We start from the raw sequence: 8,965 nt of genomic DNA, 5'->3' as shown, positions 1-8,965 counted from the left end.
TTGTTCTGGTAGGTTTTCTATGACTAGATGTCCTTCCTGTCCCTGATTCCAAGAAAGGTAATATTTCCTGATGGGATGTTTTAGATGTTTCCTTAGATCTTAAAACTAATTCATTTAAGCCTTTCCACAAACCTAACGTGAACCTTAAATATATTAATAAACACCCCTGTCACCCACCTATTGTAATTAAAAACTTAATTTCAAATATTAGCCATAGAATCTCATGCCTTTCTTCTAAAGAAATATTTGAAAAGGCTGCCCCATATTATAATAAGGCCATACAGGATAGCAGCTTTACTGATAAAATCTTCTACAACCCTGCACCTCCTCTATCATCTTTCTCCCTTAATGTTAGGACAAATAAATTTAGGTAGGAGATTCTTGCACTTAGTAAGATATCCACTTCCCTAGAACCATAGATACAGTAAGATCTTTAACAAACACATAATAAAAGTTACCTTTTCTTGTCTCCCTAATGTTAGTCTTATATCAATAAGCAATAGATGATTCAAGCCTACCCTGAATGCACATGTAGAGACAAATTTAAATGTCCTCTAAGACAGGATTGCAATATATCTTCTGTTAATTATGAAGCACACGTTTCAGCAAACTATGACACTGGTTGCACAGATATCAAATGCTATGACCTTGTTCTTTACTGTCATGTAACAATAGTTACACTTCCTGCCACTATGACTCTTGTTCTTTAAAGTCATGTGACAATGTTTTGCACAGTAAGTTCAAACAGTCACAGTTGACTGAATTTATCTGTCAAGTGTGGTAGTGGATGATTAGGTGATTAACCTTAGATATTTTTGTAGGTTTTCCCCACTACATCTCTGTGTTAATATCATGTGATTATATTTTTTGTGCCAAAATTATGTATATATACATATATATAGTATACGTGAATGGTGTTTAAAATTTACGTCTGTCTCAGTAGAATTTTATTTATTTAATGCAGTCATAAAAGATTACATCATAATATATAATCCACCGTCATCAAGTAAAATTTAAACAGGTAAGACTTTAAACATTGACCTGGACTAGTCCAGTAAACGCTGGCTAGGTCTAGGTCCATGTTTAAAATCTTACTAGCTTGAATTCTTACCTGTTTAACATTTTACCAGATGATGGATTATTTATCTTATATTCTTTTATTTGTTTGTCATTTGACTGTGGCCATGTTGGAGCACCACCTTTAGTTGAACAAATCAACCCCAAGACTTATTCTTCGTAAGCCTAGTACTTATCCTATTGGTCTCTTTCACTGAACCACTAAGTTATGGGGATGTACACACACCAACATCAGTTGTCAAGCAATGATGGGGAGACAAACACAGACACACACACATACATACATATACATACATACATACATACATACATACATACATATATATATATATATATATATCATCATCATCATCATGCTAGCAAGGATTGGATGATTTGACTGAGGACTGGTGAAACCAGATGGCTACACCAGGCTCCAATCTGATTTGGCAGAGTTTCTACAGCTGGATTCCCTTCCTAACGCCAACCACTCAGAGAGTGTAGAAGGCCAGATATATATATATATATATATATATATATATATATATATATATACAACATGCTTCTTTCAGTTTCTGTCTACAAATCCACTCACAAGGCCCGAGGCTATAGTAGAAGACACTTGCCCAAGGTGCTACATAGAAAGCATTTGTGTGGGTGCTGATGCCACGTAAAAAGTACTAGTGATGGTACCATGTAAAAAGCAACCAGTACACTCTGTGAAGTGGTTGGCATTAGGAAAGGCATCAGGCTGTAGAAACAAAGCCAAAACAGACTATGGGACCTGGTGCAGCCCCTGGCTTTGCCATTTTATATCATGCCATCCAATCCATGCCAGCATGGAAAACAGATGTTAAATGTTGATGATGATGATATATGTGCACGTGTGTGTATATATATATATATATATATATATATATATATATAGTGTCTGAATGTAGGAGCATATGTTTGTGTTTCCTTATCTTCACATCATGTAATTGTTACAAATGCAGTCAGTCTTTTCCAGTATTCTGCAAGAACATATGTGGTCATGGTGAAACAGTACCTAGCTTGGAAGCAGGTGAAGGTTGGCAACAGGAAGTGTATCCAGCCATAGAAACTCTGTCTCAAACTTTATGTGACCCATGCAACCATAGAAAGGTGGTTGTCATGGCAATGATGATGATTCTAGCCTGGGAACTGAACATTTTCCCAACCATATCTGCATCACCATCAGTGCAAATTCTTGACCAAATTTCATTTTTCGTGGCGGTGCCTTGTAAAAACACTCATGTGGTGCTATGTAAAAGCGCTTGTGCAGTGCTACGTAAAAGTACCCAGCATACTCTGTGAAGTGGTTGGCATTAGGAAGGACATCCAGCCGTGGAAACCATCCAAATTAGACTGGAGTCTGGTGCATCCCCCTAGCTGGCCAACTCTGGTTAAACTGACCAACCCATTTCAGCATGTATGATGGATGTTAAATGATGATGATGATGATGATAAACAAACTGAATTAAATTATGCTTCCCCTGTAGCAGGATTTGCCAAAGTTTGAAAGTTTAATAAGCTTTCTTCTTCAATTCCATCTTCATGAATATAGCATACAAACACAAGTAAAAATGCTAAATCAACAAGACCTGTTGACCTGTCCACTTGTGGAAAATGTTATTGCTTGGTTTCACAAACAATTTGACATTTCATGAATACACCAGAAAACTGCATCAATAAAAGATGATATATGGTCAATATCTTATATATATATTTTATTTTAACTTTTAATTGTTTCAGTCACTGGACTGTGGCCAACTGCCTTAATGAGTTTAGTCAAACAATTCAACACTAGTACTTACATTTTTATGTCCTAGATATGGCTTTAAACTACATCTGGTTCAGGAATTCCAGAGTTTTGAGAAGTGTAGAACCACTTCTTAGCCATTATTCTTCCCAGTTCTACTCTGACCCAGACTAGTAGCACCTGTCAGGATTCCAGCTATGGATTAATTAGCATGTACATAGAAGTCATCTATGAATATAGGAAGAAGCAACACCAGACCAAATCACAAGAGGCCCCTGGCAAGGCCTTGCATCCAGTAACCACCTGAGCCAAGGTTATGTTGGAATCATGGGATGCAACATGGTGGATGTGAACTATTTCAGCAGATGAACTTATTGAGTCAATAGTGAACATCACTAAATACTGAGTGAATGAACAATTGCCAAATTGTCAATGGTCAGGATCAACCAGTTCAGTTAATGAACTACTACTATCATCTGTAGTTGTGGTGTGCACAAATGAGATATTTCAAAAGAACAAAAGATCAATGCGATTAAAACCTAAGCCAGACATTCATGCCACATCACTCGATTAGGACAACTGATGTGGAAGAATTACATTAGTCTGGGCAAGTTGTTTGATTGGATGATGAAGATGACTTATTTTTTTTTAAAGTTTGATACTTATTCTGTCAGTCTCTTTTGCCAAACTAAGTTTGCTAAGTTGCAGGGACATAAGCAAACCAACACTGATTGTGAAGTGGTGTGGACATACATACAATCTATTAAATCCCTGCATTACATCAAATATATTGCACAGACAAGTGGTGGATGGTGAAAATGAGTACACCTTTCTGATATTTTCCACTTACTTTAATTAAGTTAATCTTGCTCCCCAAGGTATCAATATAACTAAAATGTTTCAAAATCCAAAGGAATATAAATGCATTTAGGTATAAACTAAAACTATACTGACTATATGGTTAGAGATGTTCGAGTGTCTATGATTCATGCAATTGTATATGCTTCACCTACATTTGCTAGTTGATAACCTTGTAGCATGAAAACAAGTAATACATCAATTTTGAAGATGATCTTGTTATTGACTCAAACTGATAACACCTCTTTCATTCATGTTACTTGAGTCCTACTTTTTAGCACTTGAGACTTAGTATTAATTTTTAAGCATTTACTTAAATAGCATTTATTCTTTATTGATTATAGAAAATTATAGTAGTCCTATGAAGGTACATGACATATTGTTTAGGGTGTTTTTAGTTCATGGCCATAAGTTTATGTGTTTCATCTCTGGACCAGGCAAAAAAACATTGTGTCCTTCAGCAAGGTACTTCAGTTCACATTATTGCTATCTATTCAGCTGTAATGTTGAGTGTTGCTGCACCACTCTCTCCTTCCAGTTATCACATCTTAGATGTTCTATTGGATCAAGGGTGACAATGTTGAGAGGGTGTCTACATTCACTTGCAACATTTAAAACATTTCAAGAAAATATGGTACATATTACTAAAGCTATACTTGCCTGCAAGTGATGGCTGGCTGATCTGTACTGTAATATTTGTCCAAAACATTTATCTTCACTACATATATATTAGAAAAGCCTCCAAACTATTCAGCACCGCTGTTGTGGTCTAAACTGAAAGGAATTGAAAGTATTAAAATTGAGTTGCCAAATTTTACCAGTTCAGTAGAATATATCTAGAACTAATATTCTAATATCAAAACTAAGTTACTGTGAAAATCCTACATAAATCTACATTGAGTTTATTTGTTTCTTTACATGTATGTGTGTGTGAAAAGATGTTGAATCATTTGCAGAGAATATTGTAAACTGATAAATAAAATATGATAATAAATACAATTTTTTAATATAGTTTATTTTTTTCTTATATAATTCAAAACTGAAACAAAAGACAAATAACAACCACACTAAAAATGTCTCATCGTATAATTTTAATCAAAGTCTGTTGTAAGCCCTTAATACAAGTAGTTCTTATTTAATTTTTCTCTATATATGGGGTAAGAAATAGGCCAACATTAAATAATATATATAAATATCTAGTTTATAGATATTTTCCACTTCTGATTACTTTTGAAATCATTATCATCTTCATCATTGTTTAATGCTCACTTCAAAGAATTCCATCTGATACACATGGGTTAGACAGAATTCAGTGAGGTACATTTCTACAACCAGATACCCTTCATATTACCAACCCTCACCTGTTTCTAAGCAATGTAATATTTCCTCAAGACCAGACATGTTTTCCCTGAATATTGGAAACAAAGGACACCACTCAGATGACAGTGAGGCTCATTTATAAGTATCACTCATGCACAATGGGTTTCTTACAGTTCCTATCTACCAAATCTATTGACAGGTCTTAAGTCAGTCAGGGCTGGAGTAGAAGATACTTGTTTTAGGTGCTGCACATTGGGATGGAACTGAAACCATATAGTTGGGAAGCAAATTTCTTGAGCACACAGTCATGCCTGAATACTTAGTTATCTTTGGAAATGCTTTCATAATATTCTGTAGCAGATAGAAATGCATCATTTGCAGATTACTTAATTTCAAAAACTTTAGGACAAGAATGATATAATATTATTTTAAATATGATATTGAGAAGTAAAAAAAACATTTAGAAATTGTAATTTAACTATATATTTTGCAGAAAAACAAACACACACATATATGTTTCCACATGCAAATAAATAAATTCTTGGGCCTCTGCCAAATCTTGCACTTTGATTAATTAGAAAAGCATGATGGCATCTACTTAACTACTTTACACACACACACACACACACACACACATTTATGCAGTAAATCTGATTTTCTTAATGAAAACCAGCACAGAGCAACTAATGCATATTTGTAGAAGATAAACATGTTTCTTTGAAATATTAACTGTTTGGTATTCAGAGAACTCTGTCAAATTTAATGCCTATTAATTCACATTATTTTGAATTACTCATTCATTTTCTCATAGCTTTGAGAATTTGATAATGGGAGTGTATATTTTTAGAATGACATTTTAAGATGTTTGCAAGACATCTATATATATTGCATCATTCTGGCAAAATTAATTGTTGTAAACTGGTCAGATTAGTATGAATAGAGTAACAGGATCTCACAAGTTTTGATATAAAACAGGTAGAATATTTGAGGCAAAAAGTCCTGTTTAAATGCTAAAAGGTTAAAGTGAACCTGTCATAAATTACAGTTTTAACAAAAATTCTCCCTTACATATCTACGTTCTTTTGGTGAGATCTTTTGGTGCCACGAAAATTTTGTTTTAATTCTAGTTGACAACAAACTTGTAATCGCAACTACTAAACTACTTGACCACGAACTTTGTTTAGCTTTCTGCTTCACTTTGTGTAAATGGTGACTGATGAAATATTGACAAAACATGGAAAAGAAAACATTTCTTTCAACTGATTTCTAAATTGTTTTGATAAGGTAAGCAAAACTGATTGTAAATTGAAACAGTGAACAGAGAAATCAATGCAAAGCAATACTATATACAAGACCTGGAGAAGTGGTACAAATGTTAAATTTCCATTCACATGAAGCTTTACCAGCACAAAATGAAGTAGCATATTTTAAAACAAATCTAATAAAAAGAGAGCAGCAGAAACTCGAGTCCCAAAAATGTTGCTACAAAATGAATGTTTGACAAACAATTCTCAAGCTAGTCTAGCTGTTATTCCTGATATGTCTGCTTTGAGAAAAACATGAGGAAGCATAATTTAGAGAACAATGCTCCTACTTCATACTAATCTGACCAGTTTACAACAATTAATTTTGCCAGAATGATGCAATATATATAGATGTCTTGCAAACAACTCGCACATGCAAGTGCTACCAGTCGAGAACTCCGCATATGAGAAGCCAGCAAGTGAATGGGATCATCAGGAGAGAATGCGCGCCGTTTCAGGGTCTACCTCTCAACAGCATCAATGTGCACTGGCCCCACTCACTGATATGAGGCCCCGCTTGCTAGATCAACTGGTTATTAAAAACAAAGCTCAATATTTCTCTAGCCATCGCTCATCGTCACATTTTAACCAAATCCAGTGGCTAGCCTTTTATTGTGTGAATGTAGACCAGATCATGATTAGAAGAGTAAGCTGGCTCCAACATTTAATGTCATCTTATGGTTTGGAGATGGCACGTTCAGAGTTGCTTGCAGCCTCTTTTCTCAAATTTATGAGATTTTGGTAAAAAAAAAAAACGGAGTTCACCCTATAATGTATGCTCTTTTGTCAAACAATGTACACCACATACATGACAAGTGTTGAAAGAAAGCATATCTAATTCAAGGAAAACTCTAATTGTATGCAACTTTGCACAAGCTTCACACAATAATACAGTTCTAAATAATGTAAATAATGTAGCTTCACACAATGTTGTGAAGAAACTATTCTCTGGGGTGTATTTAAAAGGATGTTTTTTTTTTTTTCATTTAGCACAAAATCTGCAAAAGTATATAGCTAAATTGGGTTTCAATTATTTATACAACACTGATCCTGATACTGTAATGAAAGCAAACACAGTTATTGTTCTTGTTGGCATACCTACACAAATATACACCTCACCTTGTCTTTGTTTCCTCATAACTTTCAGGAAAAGGATATTTTTTAATGAAATTTTCTACAAATACCTTTCAGATAGTGCAGATTCTGACTATATAGAAATTTGTGATGAAAAAGTTTTCCAAGGAGGACAGACAAGTTTTGGCAAATTCACATGAGTCAGCTGTTTCATCACAACTTTCTGAAAAATGGCTATTTCTTATGAAATTTTCATACTTTTCAGGTGATGTAGATTATGATTATATCAGAATTTATGTGAAAAAAATTAAAAAAAAATAAATAAATGGGCACATACATCTACATACTGATACATATAACACATCTACAAAATGAAACTTGAACTTTTGAAAAATCTAAGATGTGTATCAGGATGTCTGTGTGTCCACCAAACTTTTTTTTCGTATTAAATTTTGATATCATCATAATTTATACCACCTGAAAGGTATTTGTAGAAAGTTTCATAAAAATATCAATTTTTTTTTTTTTTGAAAGTTATGAATTAAGTCAGGGAGGGGCATACTTGTGTAGGTATGCCCTCTAACCTTTGTACCTTTGTACAAGGTTGATAAATGTATGTATACCCTTGTAACCAAGCTGCTACTAGAACTTCAGACTTTGCTCAATTGATTTGAAAATACTGTGTTGATAATCAAAACATACAAGAAAGTGAAAGCCGAATCTTTCTATCTCTCCTTGAAATAGGAATCCTCACCAAAGAAAATTAACAGAAAAGACTGTACAAACAATCATTCAGAAGTAGTCCATTGTTAACTGCAATCTATTGGCTGAAACCACAAAATGGATTCAAGAATGTCCAATGATATAGAAATTGATAGATGGGTGTAAATACAGAAAGGGAGAGATGCATACTATGAATGTTTATAAGTTTGATATGAACCACCCCAAAACCTCAAAAAGTATAGAGGTGCTGACAAAAGAATATATGAAACTGTTACGAATTTTGTAAAAGTGAATGCTGTTGAGCACCTAAGGAGTATTACTTATAATCACCAAATGAAGGATTGAAAAAAGTTACCTTTTCAAGAAAAATAGCATAGTAATAGTTTTTTTATCAGTAACTGGCATACCTGTGTTGTCAAAAATGCTGACAGTTTTATTAATGATAGAGAATGGCATATCAAAACAATGAGAGAAACTATTGCTAAGTGTCGGCAATTGAGTAAATATATGTAGACACACAGAATTGAAGCCCTTGAAGAATCAGATATGGTTCTAACATCTCTGGTTGAAAATATCATGCACATAATGTGTGTGTGTATATATATCATCATCATCGTTTAATGTCCGCTTTCCATGCTAGCATGGGTTGGACGACTTGACTGAGGACTGGTGAAACCGGATGGCAACACCAGGCTCCAATCTAAATTTGGCAGAGTTTCTACAGCTGGATGCCCTTCCTAACGCCAACCACTCAGAGAGTGTAGTAGGTGCTTTTACATGTCACCTGCATGAAGGCCAGTCAAGCGATACTGGCAACAGCCACGCTCGAAATATATATATATATATATAT

General features: G+C 34.3%; 1 protein-coding gene across 5 annotated transcripts in view; it reads right to left on the bottom strand.

Moving 5' to 3' along the window:
• The window catches only part of LOC106875582 (ribose-phosphate pyrophosphokinase 1), an 88,155-nt gene that overhangs the window by 49,669 nt on the left and 29,521 nt on the right, over positions 1-8,965 (bottom strand). For 3 of the 5 annotated variants that reach the window (XR_008265724.1, XM_052973647.1, XM_052973645.1), the window contains exon 2: positions 4,355-4,468. The exons of 1 other annotated variant lie outside the window; for it this stretch is intronic. The gene's annotated coding sequence lies outside the window, so the exon portion shown is untranslated. The remainder of the gene's footprint in view (positions 1-4,354; positions 4,469-8,965) is intronic. One more of the 5 variants, XR_008265725.1, reaches the window with a different exon arrangement.

Source organism: Octopus bimaculoides, chromosome 16 (assembly GCF_001194135.2).
Source record: "Octopus bimaculoides isolate UCB-OBI-ISO-001 chromosome 16, ASM119413v2, whole genome shotgun sequence".
Lineage (NCBI taxonomy): Eukaryota > Metazoa > Mollusca > Cephalopoda > Octopoda > Octopodidae > Octopus > Octopus bimaculoides.
Note: the sequence above shows the minus strand (reverse complement) of the source record. Positions and strands in the feature narration are given on the sequence as shown.